This window comes from Nannospalax galili, unplaced genomic scaffold (genome assembly GCF_000622305.1).
Source record: "Nannospalax galili isolate Female #2095 unplaced genomic scaffold, S.galili_v1.0 scaffold1282, whole genome shotgun sequence".
Lineage (NCBI taxonomy): Eukaryota > Metazoa > Chordata > Mammalia > Rodentia > Spalacidae > Nannospalax > Nannospalax galili.
The window spans coordinates 3182909-3204924 of NW_008348795.1; positions in this window are offsets into that span (position 1 = coordinate 3182909).

Genomic DNA, 22016 nt, shown 5'->3' on the forward strand with positions numbered 1-22016 from the left:
TACAAGTAGAGATCCAGTTCTGCCAGCACCATTTGATGAACATGCTGTCTTTCCTCCAGTTAATGTTCTTGCTCTTTGTGCTCAGGGTTGTTTTGGCTATCCAAGTTCTTTTGTGCTTCCATGTGAATCTTAGGAGTGTTTTTTTTTTTTTTTGCAGTTCTGTGAAAAATGTCATGGGGGTTTTGATTGGCATTGCGTTTAATCTCTATATGACTTTTAGTAGGATGGTCATTTTCACAATATTAATTCTTCCAGTCCATGAGCATGGGAAGTCCTTCCATCTTCTGATGTCTTCCTCAATCTAAAAAATCTCTTTCTTTAATGATTTAAAATTTTCATTGTAGAGCTCTTTAATGTCTTTGGTCAGGTTTATTGTGAGATTCTTTATTTGACAGCTATTGTGAAGGGGAGTGTTTCCATGTGCTCTTTCTCAGATTGTTTGTTATAGGTATATAGGAAGGCTACAGACTTTTGTGGGTTAATTTTGTAACCTGACACTTTACTGAAAGCGTTAATAATTTCTATGAGTTTTCTGGTTAAAGAGAAGTGGGGATGGTGGACAGCCTTGTCTGGTTCCTGATTTCAATGGGAATGCTTCCAGTTTTTCTCCATTTATAATGATGTTGGCTGTGGGTTTGTTATATATGGCTTTAATTATGTTGAGGTATGTTCCCTCCAGTCCAATTCCTTCTAGGACTTTGAACATAAATGCATATTGAATTTTGTCAAAGGCCTCCTCTGCATCTATTGAGATGACAATATGGTTCTTGTCTTTCTAGGTAAGTTTTATCTGAGAACAACTGGTCTTTGCCCAAGATTTATCTACATGACACACAGTAACTAAAAATACCAGACTGGTGGAACTAACCTTCTTGGGTGTTTAACAGACATACTTTGAAGTCTATAATAATTTTGTCAAAGGGACATAAAGGACACTTTTTGCTACTTGCCCTCCTAGGTTGACTAGTTCCACCAGGGCACTATGAGCATCTCACAAAATGTCCTATAATGGTGGTGGGTCACCTGTCCTCTTGATCAAGGAGGCTGAGGAGACCCCACCAGATGGACTTGAACCAGTGTCCAGTCTATAAAGAGGAGGGTCAACACAGAGGAATCATTTCCTCCATGCTTCCAAGAGAAGCCAATGATGTTCGAGCAGAACCTTTGATTTATCTTCACATAGGTGGAACTGGTGAAAGAAAGGAGCCAGGGGCTCCTCCTAAGCCCATGTGACCACTGAGGAACATATTATTAAATGACCTTAAGATTTGAAAAAAAATTCTGTTTATCTGGAACAACTGTGTGGCTTTAAACACCCAAAAAGAAAGTATAACCAAAGATTAAAGGGGCCAATATAATTTCATAAGAGACCATATGTATAGCTAAAGGCTACATAGCAAGCCACAATGCCAGACAGGCGATACCTCCTTCTGAGTTGTTGGCCAGGGTGTCCAAAGGGATTCCCAGATGGTAACCCAGCAGAGAACTGGGACACTGAACAGCAGACCCCAATCTTATCCAAAGGAATATTGACAACTGAATACCACTAGATGAGGAACAGCTGACCCTCCTATAACAAAGACCTCTAGATAGGCCGACTAGATTCACCCAAAGGACAAATATTGGGGAATGGCTGGGGGTGCCAACCACACAGCAGACAGCAGCAGGGATATCAAAGCTTAAGGGATCTAGTGAGGGGAGGGAGGCTACGGGAGGGTGCCAACTGGGAAGTGGGTATATAAAAACAAATTCTTCAAAGCATAAAAATTTGCTCCTTAATAACTAGTAGTTGTGAAAAACATTACCATTGAAATCTACCTGAGGACTTTATATCCATGCTCAGATGCTAAGGAGCTCAGAAAGTAACTGATTGTGACTAGTAATAGTAAGATATATAGAGATTAGAAACACATATGCATCTTAGTGTCAGTTGTATTAAAAATGAATTTTTCTGTATGAAACTGTGTATTTTAATAATGAAATGGAAATCTTTTTCAAAGTTTAAAACCTTATTTAATTTTATGTCTTAGAGGGTTTATACAGAGTACAATATTGCATAACTGTGTTAATTTAACTGTAAACCTAATAATTTACAGCCAATTTTGAAAGGGAAGCACCTTAGCTTTGGAAATTGTTATTGAATATGTCAATGCTGTTGTAATGAAATGCCTCTTCTAATCATTTGGTTATGAAATAAATAATTTAAAAATAATAATAGTAATTAGTAGATGTGAAAAGCATTACATTAAAATCTACCTGATGACTTTATATCTATGCTCAGATGCCAAGGAGCTCAGAAATTAACCAACGTCACTATTAATAATCATATATATGGAGATTAGAAATGCATGTGCAAACATTTTAATGTCAATTGCATTGAAAAAGAATTTTTCTGTGTGAAACTGTATTTTAATAATGAAATGGAAATCTTTTTAAAAGCTTAAAACCTCATTTAATTTTATGTCTTATAGGGTTTATACTGAGTAAATACTGTATAACTGTAATAATTCAACTATAAACCTAAAAATTTACAGCCAATTTTGAAAAAGATGCATCTTAGCTCAGAAAATTGTTATTGAATATGTCAATGCTGTTATGAAATGCTTCTTTTAAGTATGTGGTTATTAAATAATAAACTGAAAAGAAAAAAGAAAAAAAAAGGGGATCTAATGTACTGTAAAAAAATCAATAACAAGAAGAAGAATCAGGTTTTCTGTTTTCTTATAGATATAATGCTTTGTAGGTTGGCCAGATTCCAAAGGATGGACTCACACCCAAGAATATTCAGAGAGCTCGAATTAGACTTGACAGTCTTGTAAGCATGAAAAATAATTGTGGAGGGTATGAAATGGGGGAGTTTAAAGAAGCAATGTGGAGATGGGAGATGGGATCTGAATGTGACAAAAATGCATTCTATGAAAATTTCAAAGAATCAGTAAAAATTGTAAGTGAATAACAAGAGACCGGCAGATGCCTCTGAGGGTACGGGTGCTTGCCTTCCAGCTTAGCCACCTGAGGTTAATCCCCACAACCCACATGGTGGACTGAGAGAACCAACTCCCTCATGCAGTCCTCTGACCTCTGTACACCATGGCGTTTTCCCTGCCTCCATCAAAAATAAATCAATGGTATAGCATAGCATAGCATAGAATAGAATAATGGGTTCTGGGGTGATATCAGGTTTATTTATCTGAGCACATGGAAGAAAGCAGGTGTTCCTTATGAGATGGGGCAGATCACAAAATAAAAATACTGAAGAAGATGACATTACTTTTTTTCTAGCTCTTTCTATTTGATATCCAAGTGCTGATTATAAATAAACAATGGAATTTCCGTGATGGAATTAAAAAACGTTCGAATAGAGATACAGATCTGGGGCCCTCAGTATATGGATTACATTTCAAATAATTTTTTCACATGCATATATCTTAAGCATAACTTAATCTTTTCTGTGTAATGAATGACCATATGTGGGATATTGGGTTTAGAATTTCATAATTCATAAGTATAAAGTGTCTTCCTTAAATACTATGCCTATTTAAGCTCTCTACATAATCATTCAACATTTTTCAAATGATAATTTAAGTAAAATTGCATACATACATATAGCTTTTGCCTGCGTTATGCATTACTTTGGATAATCATTGAAGATATTTATGGTTACAAACTAAATGGAAATATGATTCCATAAAAAATTCTCCAAATATATGGAGATAAATGTATACATTTGCACATATACACAAAAACACACACAATCATGCTACAAATAACTTTGACAAATACATGAAATTTATGAAGAGAACAGCAAATTTTAACTGATATAAAGGAATACATTTACAAATATTTTCATAATGATTAGAAAAATAAAATACTGAAAAACTTTCAACTATTTCATTATAAATATATTTTATCATAACCTTAAAAGCAACTCACAGAATCCTTTTTTAGTATTTATAAATTAATTTAGAGCTTCTTTGAAAAATAAATTGGTTTTTAAAAGGAGAAGAGTAATAGAATCCTAGCTCTATTTAACATTTAATTGTATTTAAGAATAAAAATGATTGAATTTGTGCCATACTGGTTTCAAAATCGGTAAGTTTTCACATAGGCAGTAGGAGTTATTTAAATTAATATGCAGCAAAAGAGATTTTGCCATCAAGATTAAAACAAGAAATGCACAACCTAATGGTTTTAACCTATTCTATTTACAAAAGAACACTTTCATTCTGAAAAAAACAGTGTGTGTGTGTGTGTGTGTGTGTGTGTGTGTCTGTCTGTCTGTCTGTCTGTATATGATTTACTATACCAAAATGTTGATGGGAAGTGGTTGTGGAAATAAGACAGGGACTAGTTAACACTAAGTAGTAAAGTATGAAGATCTTTCAGTTACATGGACATATACATTTATGTTCTGTTTTACTTAGCAATATGTTTCAAGTCCATCCATGCTACAAACAGCAGTATTTTTCTACTTTTAAAATATTCCATGTGGTTATCAGAGGCTAGAGTATGGGAATGAATAGGAAGATAATAAACAAAGAGTACACAGTTCAGTTAGAGGCAAAGAAAACTATTTGAATTAATAAATATTGTTAGTGAATTTGTTTTGATCATTCCACATTCTAAAGATGGGTCATGATATCACTTTGTAGCTACCAAACATATGCACTTATAATGAAATTAAAAGGGCAGGAAACTAACGTTTTCATAAGTGAATGACCAATACATATGAAAGTAAATCTTTATCCTTAAATGAGGAGGCATGGATTGTGCAGCCCATAGCTGTTAAGGACGGGTCAGGAGGTTCAGGGAGTGAGAAGATCACATAACTAGGAAAGGCACTTTTGCCAAACATGGCTTCACCACCATCTGTAGCTCTCATTTTCCCAAACTTGCCTCTGAAATATTTTGCCGTCATTCATTAACTCTGTTGTTCTTTTTCATTGGTTTTTGAGACAGGGTCTCCCTATAGCCTCAGCTGGCCTGGAACTCACTATGTAGACCAGGTTGGCCTCTATCTCACAGAGATATGCCTGCCTCTCCCTCCCAATTGTGGGGATTAAAGTCATGTGCCTTCATGCCCAACAATTCTCTTATGGTTTTTCAGTAGCTCTGACGTTAGTTGCCTGATCTTGATAGTAGAGACTATAACTGAAAATAAATGTGGAATGCATGTGACGTGCCTGACCAGTAAACGCAAACAAAGAAGCGAGGAAAGACAGCAAATTCCTACGTAATCCTGAAAGGTATAAGAATGATTTATATAAATGAGAACGGTTCTCATAAATTATTAATCGGCCGAAGAAAACATTGATTCTTTACAAAGTCATTATTTAGTGTAGAGTAAATTGATTCAGAGATCATACGAAGAAAAGGGACAACAAATATCAATTGCATTTCGCTTTGCAAAGCATTATACCTTTTTTCTGCTATTGAAAACTCTTGTCTAAATTTTTCCATTTATTTTCCTCAAAAATATGAGTTTAATTAAGCATGGGGATGCACACCTCTCCTTTCCAGGAGGCCAAGCAAGAAGATAATGATTTGACATAGCCTGTGGTACACAGAAAGACTGGGCTCAAAAAGTATTTGAAAGTTTCTGTATGTGTGTGTGTGTGTGTGTGTGTGTGTGTGTGTGTGTGTACCCATGTGTGTTTATGTATGTGTAGACATATTTAAAGCAATGCCTCTAAAAACCACCTAGATATATATTTAATATGCCATAATGGTTGTAGTTTACAATAGTACCTAAAATAATAGGGTACATTATTACAAGACCTTTCCCCTTGATAAAACTCAGTATGCATTTCACATAATCATCTTATGTATTCAAAATATTATGTAGCACATTTGCCTACTTTCAAGCTGTGCTCAAATTAGCATAGCATTTTAGATTTCCCCAATCTCTTTCCTCTACCCGAGTAATTTTCCTTAGAATGTTTGTAAACAGAATAATACTTGCAAAATCTATTGTACCTTCTTCTGCTTCAAGTTAAACCATTTAATTTCTTCCCACCTCTGATAAAAAGAAAAAAATGGCAATAGCACAATACATCATATTATCAATGTGTGGTGTATGCAACAAGAAACTATTTTTGATTCCACCCTCCACCTTCCTGTCTCCAAGTTCAGCTTTATTTAGGGCACACTGGCAATAAAAAATGTAGATAGATGAAAATCCTGTAGAAAATACTGAGCTTCAACCTGAATTTTTAATGTGTTCTAATAATATTCACTGAATCTTAGTTCCATTAGAGAAAAATCTCCTAAATAGAAAATTCTGAGAGATGACAGAGTCCATGGGAATTGTTTCATGATGTCTTGCTATGCTGCCTAAATTTCATATGCACAACTCTGAGATGGGGAGAGCTGGAGGGTAGTTGGGGTCTGGAGGTTTACTTGTCTTCAGATTTCTCCTCTGAAAAGCAATGGCAGCAAGGTCAGGCCCCATGTATTAACATAAGGGGAATATTATCCAAGAAAAACTTGGATGGATGTGATTAATATAGTCATTTCAAGTAAGTATATTTGCAGTCAGCATTTATTATATTCTGTGTTTATTTAATTCTGTCTCATGGTTCTTTTTTTCAAATTTTTATTTATATTTTTATTTTTTATGTGTATGAGTGTATTGCCTGCATGTATGTGAGTGCACCCATGTCATGCAATGCTGCGGAGGTCAGCGATGTCAGAAGAGGGCTTTGGATTTCCCTGGAACTGGAGTTAAGGACAATTCATAGCTGCCATGTGAGTGCTGGGAATCAAACCTGGGCTCTCTGCAAGACCAGTCAGTACTCTTCAGCGCTGAGGCATCTTGCCAACCCTGTCTCATGGTTCTTAACCAGTTACCAAACTCTTGAAAGACAACACCCTTAATTTTCCAAGCCCCCCTTGGCATCTGCATTTACCAACAGTACACAAGTGTTCAGGTAATGTACAGTGTCATGGGGAGACAGCTGGTGATACTGTAACATATAAAACTTGATTTTCCTACTGAAAATTCTCCTATTCAAAAGCATGATGAAAGAATGGGCATGAAGAATATTATTGCACTGAAAATTAATATTGTTTATTCAGTGAGATGCATTTTGTGATACATTATTGGCTCATGGATCATGGCAGAAAAAGGGGTAGAGAGAAAACTGATGCAGCCTTCAACTCTCACTAGTAAAGCTTTCTCATACAACAGTGTGATGTACATAGAAGGTCATAACTGGCCAATTTTAAAGAGTGTTGGCCCTTGTATAGGACTCCTATATTGAACCTCACCCGTCCACAGCCCAAGGGACCATTGCTCAAGAAGGGGCAGAAAGATTATAAGAGCCAGGGCTGGTTCATAAACACAGTGAAGCAGAGGCTTTCAGGCCACTGAAGGCTTGCACATTTGGACTTCTGGCAATAGTGGCATCAAGCCCAAGACACATTACAACTCAATTAAGCAAGGGCCAAGAGGGGAGGAGAGAAATGGATGGTGGACCAGCCCTAGGCTGAGAACTATTGGAGACTGATTGTTGCTGAGTAAAGGAAAGTATGTCTTACATATGATTTCCAGATGGGCTAACTGGACTCTAGGGGATAATTTTACACTGAGAGGCATCTGGTTACAAATTCTTGATTGCTTAGGATTTAACATGATTGGCAGAACACATGAGGTCTGGTGGGCAGTTGAAGTGCATGGATGGGAGAAGGGGGTCTCAATTTGAGAACTGTTTTATGAAATTACAAAAGCTTTTTCTAAATATTTTAAATTTTACTTCTTCCTCCTTATATTCCTTCCTATGCCCTGCCATCCCAGTTTCTACTCCATTTAACCCTTCCTAGTCTAATATTACCCTCCGCCCTTCATATCTCTGCATTCTACCACCACTCTCAGGAAGCTTCTCCATCACCCATCTAGCTATGAGAGAGAATATGTGATGTTTGTCTTTAGGAGTCTGGGTTACCTCACTCAGGATGATTGTTTATAATTTCATCTATTTACCTGCAAATATCATAATTTCTTTATAAGAGCTTGTGCTGGATAGCTTTAGTGTCAACTTGACACACCTGGGTTGAGGGAGCCTCAACTGAGGAATTTCCTCCATTGGAGTGGCCTGTGGCCATGTCTGTGAGACATTTTCTTGATTGTTGAGTGATGTGGGAGGACCCAGCCCACTGTGGGTCGTGCCACCCCTGCGCAGGTGGGCCTGTTTTGGGTAAGAGAGCAAGCTGAGCAGGGGCCAGGGGAGCAAGCCAGTAAGCAGCATTCCTCCCTTGCCTGTGCTCCAGCTCCTACCTCCAGGTTCCTGCCCTGAGTTCCTACCTTGGGCTCCCAGATGAACTGTGACCCGGGATATGTAAGCTAAATGAACCCTTTCCCTCAAAAGTTGGTAGTGATCAGAGTATTTTGTTACAGCAATGAAGAACAAACTAGGACAGAGCTGAATAGTATTCCATTATGTATACTATAGAAGCTTCTTAAAGTATATACATCATAAAAAGAGATTAAAAGGACTTATCCCCTAACTGGAGGACATTGCTCTTTTTACACATCATAGGTTAATTTTAAAAAAGCAAGAATACAACAAACAAACAACAAAAACCCTCAATGCCGAAAATGAACTCCTATTCTGGAAACTGTTGACTACGAGTCCCATAGACCCTCAAACCTTGCTGGTTGTTGCTCCTGATCATGGTTAACCACAAAATCTAGATGGTAAGTTCATCTTGATGAACACACTACATACATGAATTGTAGAACAAATAAGGAGAAATCAAGCTGATGCTGATATCAGCGACTCATCTCTACTAACTAGTGTCAGTGTGGAAAGGTGCTGTGTATGCTACCAGAAGGAAAAAGTCATCACCTTTACCCAGATGTGAACCCTGTGAACTACAATAATAACAGACCTGGCAAGATATGCCCATCTATGCAATGATGGCACCAATATTATGGTAGTAATCAGCCACTCGGTAATTGGATTTAAGGTCTTCTTCCTAGGATAGAGCCCATATCTGACATTGTTAACAAGCATAGGAATACAAGGCTAAACATATCACAGGACATTGGGGAGAACCTAAGACTAGGTTCTACTAGATAATTATCACATTAAACTGAATCTTAGAGATTTATTGTTATACCCATAGATTAATACATCTCTGAACTTTCAACAGAGAAGTTCATTATGCAACAGATGGTGATTAACACAGAAACCCACAACTGACCCCCACCCTCCAAGGCTCAGAGATCACTATGCAAGAGGGTCTGGAAAGATTGCGAGAGCCGGAGGTGATGGATGACCACAAGAAAACTGCTGCTCAGTTATTCATATGAACTCACAACAATGGTGACATCATGTACAAGTTCCATGCAAGCTCAAACCAGGATAAATCCTGGGGGTAATAATGGGAAATCAGATAGGTGAGGGGATTTAGATACCATCAAATTATGTAGTATAAAAATCTCAAAATTTCAATTAAATATAAGTTTTTAAAAGAAAGAGAAAAAGAGATTGTGTATCATTAATTAGAAATTCTGGATATTAGGGAAGATGTATCTCATCAATATTTTGGGGGATATAACCAACATGCTATGTACTTTTCTCACAAAACCAAAATTAATGTTTATTTTTTAGTAATTTGTCATTCACTATATTAATGAGGCTCACATAGTAATTTTTCTAGATACGGAAAGATAAGGTTTTGTTGCACATAAAATGTCTTGAAATTTAGAAAAAAATATTTGAATCAATGTTTGCTTGTTTGTTTGTTTGTTTGTTTTGATATGGGGGTCTCCCTGTAGCCACAGCTTGCCTGAAACTCACTATATAGATAGGCTGGTCTTGATTTTACAGATATCTACCTGCTTTTACCTCCAGAATACTGAGATTAGAGGAGTGCACCGCCATGCCTGGATTTAACTTTTTTATTTGTTCTTATTTCTTGTGTATGAGTATTTTGCATGTATGTAATTGCATCCATCTTGTGCAATGCCAGTCAAGTTCAAGAGAGTATTGGATTCACTGGAACTCGAATCACAGCAGTTGTTAACCACCGTGGTAGCTTTTGGAACTGAAACTGAGTCCTCTACAAGTGCAGCTAGTGCCCTTAACAGCTAAGCCATTTCTGAGACCCTTGATCAATTTTTAAGTTTAATATCAAATTTGGAACTTAATATTGATCATTGAGGAATTAATGCTTGTGTATCTCTTACTTTTGCTGGTGAAGTGTATTTTACCCTCCCCTATGAAAATCTCAAACTATGATCACTACGTTTTTTTAATTACATAATCTTCTTAAATTTTTTAAAATTTATTCTTATTTTATGGGTATGAGTTTTTGCCTGCATGTATGTAAGTGTACCATGTGTGCACAATGCTCATGGAGGCCAGAAGAAGGCATTAGATGTTCTGGAACTGAATATGTAGAGAGTGTTAGCCTTCATATGAGTGCTGAAAATCAAGCCCAGGTCTTCTTAAAGAGCAACCAGTGCTCTTGCCCACTCACTGAGGTATTGCCCTAGTCCCAATATCCTGCAATCTTAAAATCGAGTGTGATTGGGAGTTTATAATAGAAGGAAGATGCTCTACCACAAGCATAAAATCCATCCAATTTCTGATTATAATAGACTTACTCTTTTGTACCAGTCATGTGGTAGTCAGTAAAAACATGTTGTCCCAGATCAACCTTATGAATGTATTTTCTTCCAAAAGAACGTTGAAAATGGTTTTAAGAACCTCCATGGGACTTTCGTGGATGATCCAAGTAGGTCTAGTCTATTGGTATGACTATTAAAGATGGTGAAACTGTGAGGTCAGGAGTCAGAGAAAGAGAACTGATTAGAGCACTAGGATCACACAACTGGTTTCAGAGACAGAAGATTCTAAATGTGAATAATTGTGTGAAGCCTCTAGAGGTAGGAATCATGAATAGATTTCTGTATTAGTTACTTGTATCGTTGCTGTAACAAAATACATGACACAGTTAATTTAAAGGAGGGTTTATTTTGGCTTATAGTACCATGGGATACAGTCCTTCATGGTAGGGAAGAAGTTAACATAGCAGGTGTTGGAGGCAGCTGGCTGGACACGTTGTATCCACAGTCAGAAAGCAGAACAAATACAACCTACTGCTCAACTCACTTTCTCTTTTCTACATAGTCCGAAATCTCAACACATGAAAAGGTGCCACTCACAGTCATGATGGATCTGCCTGTATCAAACGGTTTATCTAGATAATCTTTCACAGGCATTCCCAGACATTTTTCTTCTAGGTGACTCTAGATCACGTCAATTTGACATCATAATTTCTTTGTACACATAATTTTTTTGAATTTATGATTTAGTGTTTTGCGTGCATATTTGAGTGCAACATGTGTTATGTAAAGCCTGCACAGATCAGCAGAGACTGTCAGATCCCCTATAGTTGGAGTTATGGATAGTTGGTAGCCACCATGTGGATGCTGGGAACCAAACCCAGATTCTCTGCATGAGCTGCCAGTGCTCTTATCCACTAAAGCATCTCTCCAGATCCGCGTCACAATTTCTTACTGCATCATTCAGAAAGGAAACATTCTTGATCTCTGTTCCATTTGACAGAGTAAAACCTCTGTCAAGCTTCTGATCATGGAAGAGAAAAAAAGTTTTTGCAGATAGTTAGAAACCACTAAACCTGGAGTGGAGAAATGGCTCAGAAGTTAAGAGCACTGGTTGCTTTTGCAGAAGATCTGGGTTCTGTTTCCAGCACCCACATGTCCACTAACAAATACCTATTCGTATCGCCAGACCCAGTGGATCCAGGCTTACTTCTGACCTCTGCAGCTATTACATAACATGGGTACACTTACATACATTCAGACACTGCAAGCATACATGTAAAAAATAGAAATAATAAATAAAAATATTTTAAAAAGAATTCACTAAACCCGTGACTGGATGTTACAATCACAACTGAACACAATAAAAGCTAAATAAGAAAGATGAGGGTTTTTTTTAATCTTTTTAGAAGAAAGTGTATTACATTTTTTTTTACTCTTAAAAACCTTTATTGAGATGTGACTGCATTCCAATGGCTGTTTAGGTATCACATATTTAACACTATTTACCTCGACTCTGAGTAATTAGTAGCCAACTTCCATCTGATCACTGTAACTTTAGGAATTTTTTTGTAAAATGTGCAAAAAAAATGATTTTAGCAACAACCTAAGTCTAAGTGCTATATAAGAGCTGCTTGGAACCATGTTGTTTAGTGTTCATGGTGTGATTTAATTATGATAATTGTAATCTTGCAAATACCAGTGTCACGAAAATTTTAAACAACACGCTAAACAAGTTAATGTCCCATTTTTTGCTAGTATTGAGAAAAAGAAAAACGATAGTAATCACTTCTTCATAAGGTTGTGATAATTTTATAAGATGTTAAAATGTAAAGCCCCGACTTAAATAATTTTGGTTTTATTTAGCTTCATTTATTCATCATATGACAACTCCTTTTAGTTTGCTTCTAAGCTCTTTCCAAACACTCTTTAGCATAAAGCATAACTGATAACTGTATCCAAAGGAGCTGATGATGGGAATGAGTTTTCTTTTAAATGGTACTTACTTCTCCCCTCAGAAAATATGGGAAATAATTTAATACATGTAGATTTATAAACCTTGATTCATTACATGATTCTGAGTTATAAGGTTATAAATTTCAGATATAAAACATTCAGAGAACACAAAAGATGTGAAACCACTCCCATCTTACGTTAGCTACCCTTTGTCTTGAAAAATATGTATTAATGTTCAAATAAAAACTGATGTCAGAAATTCTCTTAAGTAACTGCAGTTAAAGGGATGAATGGCTGTCCCAGAGCCCACCTTGATGGTCTTTTGAATAATATATTTCAGAAATATACACAACCACCATTAGAAAAATATGGTTCCACTTGCCAAAGTGAATGCAAATGGTACAAAATTTAAAGGAAAATTACGATTTTATTTTTACATTATTTAAAAAATTATATAGGACAATCACTTTCCCTTAGTTAACAACTCCAGAGAGAAATGCACAAGGAGTCCTTTGAGTGGCTCCCAGAGAATTTTCTGGTTTCTCAGAGCACAAGTATGCATTTGTTACAGATAAGTCTGGGCCTCTCACAAAGGTGGCACAGCTGGCTGCTCCACTCTTGAAAGAAAAGTTATTGGACTCACTGAGTGAACCTTTCTTTCTCAGTTTGTACCAAAGCAAGTTTCTCTGATGAGTGGTCTCTTGGAAAAAAGAAAATAAACTCCAAATCAACGTTCATTGTTCTTTTCCAACAAAACAAGAAAGGAGGAGTGAACTGATTGATGATATTCTCCCTTTCCTATAAAACAACTCAAAAAGAACATTTTGTTGCTCTTTAATTTTTTTGTCAACTTAAATATTGTAGGATGAAAGAGAGTTATATTTTCAAAGTATAGTCTAGAGAGGAAGGGTGTGTGGAGTATGCCTTTAATCCCAGCACTAAGGAGGCAGGTGAACCTCTGTAAGATGGAGGCCAGCCTGGTATATATAGTAAGTTTCAGGTCAGTTAGAGCTACAGGAAGACCCTGTCTCAAAAAACAAACAACAAAAGTTAAAAAATACAACACAGTCTAGGAAACTAGAATACTGAAAGCAAGTGGGTGCTAAATTCAAAGGCGTTTTTGTATTTACCATACATAATGCAGAATTTTGAGCAGCCAAGAAAACATAATGACCATATTACATTATTTTATTTAAAATTTACTATAAGAACATTAATCATTTAGAGATTAGAATTGCTCTAAAGAACTTGAAACAAATTATTATAACATTTTATTTTTATATTAATGGATTTGATTTACATTTTCATTGATAATTATTAATTTTAGTAATAGCATTTCTTTCAGATTAGCTATATCATTGATGCAGCAGTGTGATGTTATTTGGACTCAAATAATATACTGTCTGGTCATCTTGGATAAATTTCTTAACTCTTGGTTCTCAGTTTATTCATCTACAATGTCCAAAAGTCCAAAAGCCCAAATAGATGCCCAAACACCATTCCAAAATAATATGTTATATTGGTGTGTTGAGAGGAGTAAATAAATTAAATGTATTAATTAAGGTATTGCTATATATATTTGGCAATTTTGAGGGTGCTAAACATGAAATTCCAAGTCTTTTAAAAAACTTTCCAGTTCTTTGATCAGTGTAATAAAAATATTAAGAACTGAGTTGAGACGATTTTAATGTCTTTCTCAGAACAATTACAAAAGTTTCTAAAAATTTACATTGAATTTGGGAGTAAAAAGATGCTGTGGAAGAAGAAACAGGTGCTTCATATTATATTAAAGGAAGTATCAAGAGCAGCATTTGTAGCCTAATATTATTAATAAGAATTAACCGTCACAGAAATATTACTTTGTGCTGGGTCCTTTGCCATGCAGTTCTCAAACCTGTGATAAGAATTCTCAAATGGAGGCTAAATGTAACAGTGGCAGGTGGAAAGTATTTTCAACCAAGTTTGTACATTGTTTCCTTATGTAACTTTTAGAAATAGCAAAGCCTAACCTTCACCTCTGGAGATCTAACTGATTTATCTATGGTAAAAAAAAATGGTAATTTGTGTGTACTAAAATGTCTTTTGGTATTTGAATGTGAATACATAGATAACTTTACTTATATATTTCCATGTACTTTGCAGGAAAAATCATTTGGAAGGACATACAATTCTCCCAATCCAGCATCTATTTGGGCTTTTAGACTAGATTATATGACCAATGTGAATTAAAACAGCAATAATTCACCCCCTAAAAAGAGAGTAAGTGAATAACTTACTGTGGGTAGGTGTGATGATTAGTATAGTTTGTCAACTGGAGAGGATCTGCTTTCACCCAGGAAACAAGCCTCTGGGCTTGTCTGAGAAGGTAAGTAGATTAGGTTAACTGAAGTAGATAGACAAACACCCAAGGGAGCATGACCAGTCCATGGGCATATGTAGACTGGACTGAATCCAAAGGAGAGAGCAAGGTGAGAAGTAGCAGTCCTCACTCTCAGCTTCAACCACAGACAGACACAATGCAACCAGCCCTGTCAAGCCCAAGCTGTTGTGGCTTCCCTGTTGTGATGAACTGTTCCCTTGAACTGTGAGACAAAATAAACCACACTTCCTTAAGTTACTTTGGTCAGGTATTTGGTTGCATCAAAGAGACAACTAACACAATACAGGGAGGTGAACTAAATTTTGCTTATTTACTTTTGTTTTAGTCACACTGCAAATTCTTCTCCTCTAACCCAGGAATGATGATTTTCCAAAAGGAGCTTTCTTATTTGTTCTAAATTAATCATGACTAGGGAAAGGGTTCATGATTTCTAAGATCCCTTCTCCTATCTCCAATCAACAGTACTTAGTAGATAACTGTTAATAACAATAGTTCTAGTGTCAGGTATAGTAGCTGAGTACAAATGTCAACTCTATAGGTCATGTTTACTATCCATGGAAAACTTCCTGAAACTCTATAGGTCTGGCTTTGGTTACCTGCATAAAAAAATGAAGTGTGAAAAGTAGGGTTATTGAAAGAAATAAATGAGGTAAGAATGTAAATATCTTTTTGTTCCTTTTTCATATAAGATTTCACTATGTGTCCTGGACTGTCTTCAAACATCCTCTTGTCTTATCCTTATAAGTGCTGACATCATGGTGGTGTACCACGATAGCCACTGCATGTAAATATTTTATAATATTGACTATATCAAAGTAAACAATATTGTGGATAGCAACTTACTAACAAAAAAATTATATCTGATCTTCTCTTGGAAGTTATTGTTTAAAATATGCAAATTACCAATGTAGTGGCACACGTCTTTAGTCTCTGCACTCAGGAGGAAGCAGGGGATATCTCCATGCGACTGAGGCCAGCTTGGCTTTCCAGGCCAGTGGGGGCCACAGGAAGCCCCTATCTCACAAAACAAACAAAGCAACAAGCAAAACCCATACAAAATATAAAGGTATAGTCTAAGAAATTTTAATAGCTGCATTACATTATACTGAGTCAACCTACAGCTTTATACTTCCTGCCTGTCCCCTTAAATAGTTTGTAGCAGTTTCCCAGAGGAACAAACTACAAGTTGAGATTGTCCCTTTCCTGAGTTTTACAGATTCATTTTCTCATCAGCATGTCAAGATATTCCCAAACTATCTCTTCAAGTTAATCACTGTGCATGTCAAATCAGAGTCCATTGCCATTTTTATTTCTAAACTACTATAAGGCCTGAGACTCAGGAGATAATGAAACTCTGGGTATTAGAACGCAGGATGAGTAGATCTCTGGATACCGCACTCACTTTCCTCCAACTCAGAGAAGGGAAAAGAATCTGACCATCAGAACTGGTGCTTGTTTCTCTATCTGTTCTTAGAATTGCCTGATTCACAAGTACATTTTCTTAGTCTTTTCCCTTCCCTTTGTGAATATTCATATTGCAGAAACACTGCAAATATTTGAGTATGTTCTTGTGGCAGATTGAATGGAGGCCACTAGGAGGTAGAGTACTTTCTTAGAACGTATGCACTCTTTGTACTCCAGAGGCTTACACAGTACTGGTAAAGCAGACGTTTTGATATTTATGATATATAATTTTATTACATCCTACTGAAATAAAAGAACAAACAAATATGGTTCACATGTGTAAGTTGAATCATTCAGTAGAGAAATCTGAGGAAATAAATTTTAAGATGAGTTTAAATGAAGAGGTGGAATATTCCAGGCCAAGAATGATAGGAAGAAACATTTCTGCACTGAGATCAGGCTTGGCCATGGAAGCAGTGTAAAGGATCTACTGGGAGCAGAGGCTACATCTGAACGTCAGAAAGCAGGAAGTAAGAGGGGTGGGAGATCAGAAATAGTTGGCATATCACAGATAATTGATTGACCCTGTATTCTGAGTCACTGAGAAGCAACTGATGTGATTATGTTATGTTCTTAAAGTATTTTCATGGTTTCAGAATGAAAAGTGAATTGAAATAGCAAGGATAATATAAAACACAGAATTTGCTTGTGGGTGACAGGTATAGAAGAGAAACAGTTTCAGAATATGGATGAGTTAGAACCTGTAGTATTGCTCAATGGACTGCTCATGAGATGTTAAGGAGAGTCAAGCTTAAGAAGAATTTCTGAGTGTCTGGTTTAATATTGTAAGGAGGAATGTCAACCTGAAGGTAGTGAATACTTGCTGCGGACTTGTGTGGAATATGTAAAAAAAGTAACTCAGTGTTTGCCATATTCTGTGAATTTGTTTTATGTTATGTGCATCCAAACGATGATCTTGTGAGTGAGAGAGTGGAATCATTGATGATGCTGAAAAGGAAATTAATTCTGGAAAAATAGATATGAGACACCTTTAGTTTTCAAATATAAGATGCAAAACCATTGTAGTGAAGACGGTGTTGCATATAAGAAAAAGCTGCCAGATGTCATTGACGCATCTGTTTGAATGGCACATGTCTAAACAACATGTTATTTGTTTTATAAAAAGAAAGAAACCATGATTGTGTCAATTGTGATGGTATGCACAAGATCTGCTCAAGTTTAAGCCAGCCAAATCCCCAACCTGGAAGTGGAGGGGAGTAGGAAGTCAAACCCCTAACCAAAGAGCTATTGGCATATGATAGCATCTGGGAGAGGAAAAGTCAGTTTTCTTTATCAGTGTATCTCTGTCAGGTCAATCGTGCTCTCAGGGTGGTACCACTGTAAAGAGTATTCGGGCACCACAAATTGGACTGGATGGGGACAAAGTAAAAGAACATGAAGGTATGTGGTTAGGGAGTTGCGGGGGGGATCTTGGAGGAGTTGGGCGAGTGGAGAATTGATCAAAATCCATTATATAAATCTCTCGAATTAATTTAAAACTTAAAAATAAAATAAAACTGCAAGAAAGTACGAAACACATACATACACACAGAAATAAAATAAAAATGATAAGCCATTTTATTTAAAAAAATTGTTATTGCATTTCTGGTGTGACCTTGTCTGATCAAACTTTATAAAAACTTTTGCGTAATTCAGACTGGTATAAAATAAAATTAAAGGTTAGGAAATGTGGTGCACTAAAATGTTTCATAATTCTTCCTACCACTCACTAAATCAGCATAGAGATTCAGTTCTCCTTGCCTTTAGTGTTTGTTCCTCCTCCCTTCCCCTCTTCCTTTCACAGTCCATCAAATATTTACATAATTATGACACCCTGAAGGTCATAAAACAAGTGTGAACATGCATGACCTAAAGATTTCATAGTCCTGTTAAAATCTTTTTAATTGCTGTAATCATGAAGCAGATAACATGAGTTAAGAGGTGCCAGATTCTATGAAGCTGCTCATCTTTAAAATCTTGTCAACAAAGAAAACTGTCTGCTGGACATGGTCTCTTTCCCACTCAGCTGCATGACTATGTTAGAGTGTGTACCTGATCCAGGATTCATATTGGAGAAAGTTATCAGATCAGGTTCGTTTGACTTGGGAGTGTTGGATGTGAGGACATTTCGTAGTAGGGTACACCATGTGTAGAAAGAAGAAAGGATGGAGGAAATTGGAAAGAGAAAGAAAGGAGGGAACAAGGAAGGCATAGAGGAACTATTCAAATCCAGAAGCAAACTAAAGCGATGGAGTGACAGTAACTGTGTGGTTGTAACACCCAGCAGGTGTCTGTTCGTGAAGAGCTGTGGTAGGCTGTATTAGCTCCAGTCTCTGAAAGGAAACCATTCAATGAATCATATCTTTCTACAGTTACTGTTAAGAAGGTATTTTATAAAGCATGGTACTCAAAGCCATATTACATTTACTTATTGAGACAAAATTTTGTAAGCACTAGTGATACCTGTTTACATGAGTGCTGAGGTTAATAAATCAATTAAATCAACATATTAACTATAATAAGAGTCTGATTCCCAAGCAATCAAACAAGCCTCACACTGACTAATGTCCTGATTGTGTCCATTAGTTCATAAACCGTAATTCAGTTTATTAATCAGTGATGAAATGACTGAAGACCATTCATATCTGTGTGAATATCCGGTTCACTTTCAAGTCAAAGAAGGGCCAGGTATGGTGGTACACACCTTTACTCCTAGCACTCTGGAAGCAGAGTCGGGCAGATCTCTGTGAGATCAATACCAATGTGGTCTACAGAGCTAGTTCTAGGCCAGTTGAGGCTACAGGGAAACACTAAGAAAACAAACAATTTATTCAAAGAAAGCATGTTTTGATTCCTGTTACTCTTGGCACATTTCCAGCATAAAAGATCATACAGGAATATGTGTGAACTGTAAAACCGGGGATCAATTTACAACTCTAGCTAGGAGACACTGCTGTCATGCTTAATGAACCCTAAATGAGGGACGTATACTGAAGAAATAATTGCTCTATAAATTCCCCTGATGACTCACTGGTGATGGCAATTTTACAAAGAGCTGAAGGAACAAAAGGACTCTGACCACTTTTCACCATTGAATCTTACAAACAAGACTGATGAGCACAACACTCAAGGTCCTTATTTATTTTGGACCTGACTGTATTTTCAGTGGTGATCAGATGATAGGACACTAGGATAATAAAATGCAAAATTTTCCCTTTGACAGCAGAGCATTTTTAGTTGCCTCTGACAGAGTACCCAATTTCAAATTCAAGTACTGTTAGTCAAAGTTTACACGCCACGTATGAAGGAATACAGATACAGATTTAAGGGAAATGCTCACACTGTGCCAAGCACTGCACCCATACAGGAGTACTGAACACACTGCACAAATTAAACAAAATGTACACTTCTAATTTTTTCATGAGCTCAAAATGACATTTTACTGTAATTCAACTATGCTTGAAAAGAAAGTGTTCTATCTACAATAAGTGAACATAAACAGCAAACAAAGAATAGGAAACTGATCCTTGTTTATACCTAATAGCAAGAATAAATGGCGGTTGCCAAATTTGGAGAGGAAGAAGAAGCCACTCAACAATTACTATGGTTTATTGACACAGTTACCTTATTTCAAAATACTTTTCTCAGTAAATATCTAGCAATACATTTGGTGGGCTTGTGAATTGGTTCAGGTCATAGGTGGTGTTGGACCAGACATAGCCACATAAATCCAGCCCTGCTGTTTTCATAACATTAATTCTACCAATCCATGATCACAAGAGCTCTTTCCATCTCCTGTGTCTACTCAATCACTTTTTTCAAAGATTTGAAGTTTTGACTGTAGAGATCTATAATGTCTTTGTTTAGATTTATGACTAGGCTTAATGGTAATATTTCTGTGATCTTTCTCTGACTGCTGGTTTTTGGTATATAGAAGCTTTAGACTGACATGTAGTATTAGCGAGGGACAGTGGACATTTCAGTACATGAGTACACACCATAGATTAATGCAGTATAGTTAGCATCTCCCACTTCTTACCACTCCAGTGCACACTGCTGCTCTTCCAGTTCACAGCTCTGACTAGCCATGTGTATTCACTTACACATTTCCCTAGAAGTCCTAGCTTGGGTCAATCTACTTGACAAGATGACGAACACTGTGATTAATCATATGCATATTTTCATACTGTGCATGACTTTCTCTGTTGTGTGTTTGGGATGAATGAATAGTAGGTTATATGCTTCCTTAGCTATATGACCAACTTCTGTGTTCCAGATTAGCTGTTTCAGGTTGAACTCTGCAGTGGAAGTTGAGAATCCTTAGGAGTTTACTCTCTGGGACTTAATATTATAAGACTTCATCATATTCCTAAATAGAAGTGCAATGCTACACTGTTCCTGTTTTAATTTTTGGTACAGTAATTCTAGTATACATCTCTTCTCATGACCATTAATAATTTTCCTGAATGCATTTTATTTTCTGTTGAAAGAAGTTCCTGGTGTACTACAGTTCATAAACTCTTTTCTATTAAATCTTGTCTATGAAATTACTCGTGGGTAAAAGTAAATATATCATTGGGAGAAAGAGAATAAACAGTGATCTCTGAGAATTCATTGGCTTGCTGTGACAGTGGACTAGTTTTAAGGTGTGCTTCCTTGGACAGATGGATTGGCTAAGGAAGTGAAGGTGTTCACAGGCTCAGTTCCTTCCCCAAGACCCTCAGTGACGAAGGAGGGCAACCACGCCTCCCAGTGGTCTCTTGACGCCACACGTGAGTTCCTGCACACACTAACTATGCAAAGGGAAATAGTCCTTATCCAAGAGTGTTACGGTTATTGTCCAACCTTGTCTATTAGCTTTACACTGAAATTTTATATCAATATAAGACACAGTTTCAATAACAAAGATTTTTTTTTTATCTTTTTGAGATAAGGTCTCCCTGTAGCCTCAGCTGTCCTGGAATTCATTATGTGGATCAGGCTGGCCTTGAACTCACAGAGATCCGCCTGCCTCTGCCTCCTGAGTGCTGGAATTAAAGGCGCACACCACTAGGCCTGGTGATAAAATATTTTAATAGTCATAATAAGCAGTTCAATATTTTAAAAATGAAATGCTAAAATAATTAATGAAATAGTTCTCTACGGAATAAGCAATACTTATGGAAAAATCATGAAGAAAGAGATTTAGAAAGAAAAACTGAGGCAGTTTGTGAAAAGAAAACTATTTGCATAATGTATAAAATAATTCAAAAACAAGATATGCTTTGAAAATCATAACATAGCTAATCACAGTGTATATTACAGAGATGAAATTTTCTGCTTAAAGCACTGAAGTGTAACTTTGAAATGAATTAATTTTATCAAAATGAGAATCTCCTTCACAAAAAAAGTCTTTTAAAATAAGCAAAAAAGTCTTTTAAATTAAGAAATAATCATGAAATTTTCTCTGATAAGAATATATAGTTTGGTGCTGGAGAGATGGCTCATGGCTTAAGAACACTGACTGCTCTTGCAGAGGACCCAGGTTTGATTCCCAGCCCCCACATGGCAGCTACGAACCTTCCTTAACTCCAGTTCCAGGGGAGTCTGAGACCCTCTTGTGACATCCACGGCATTGCACGACATGGGTGCACTCACTGTCAT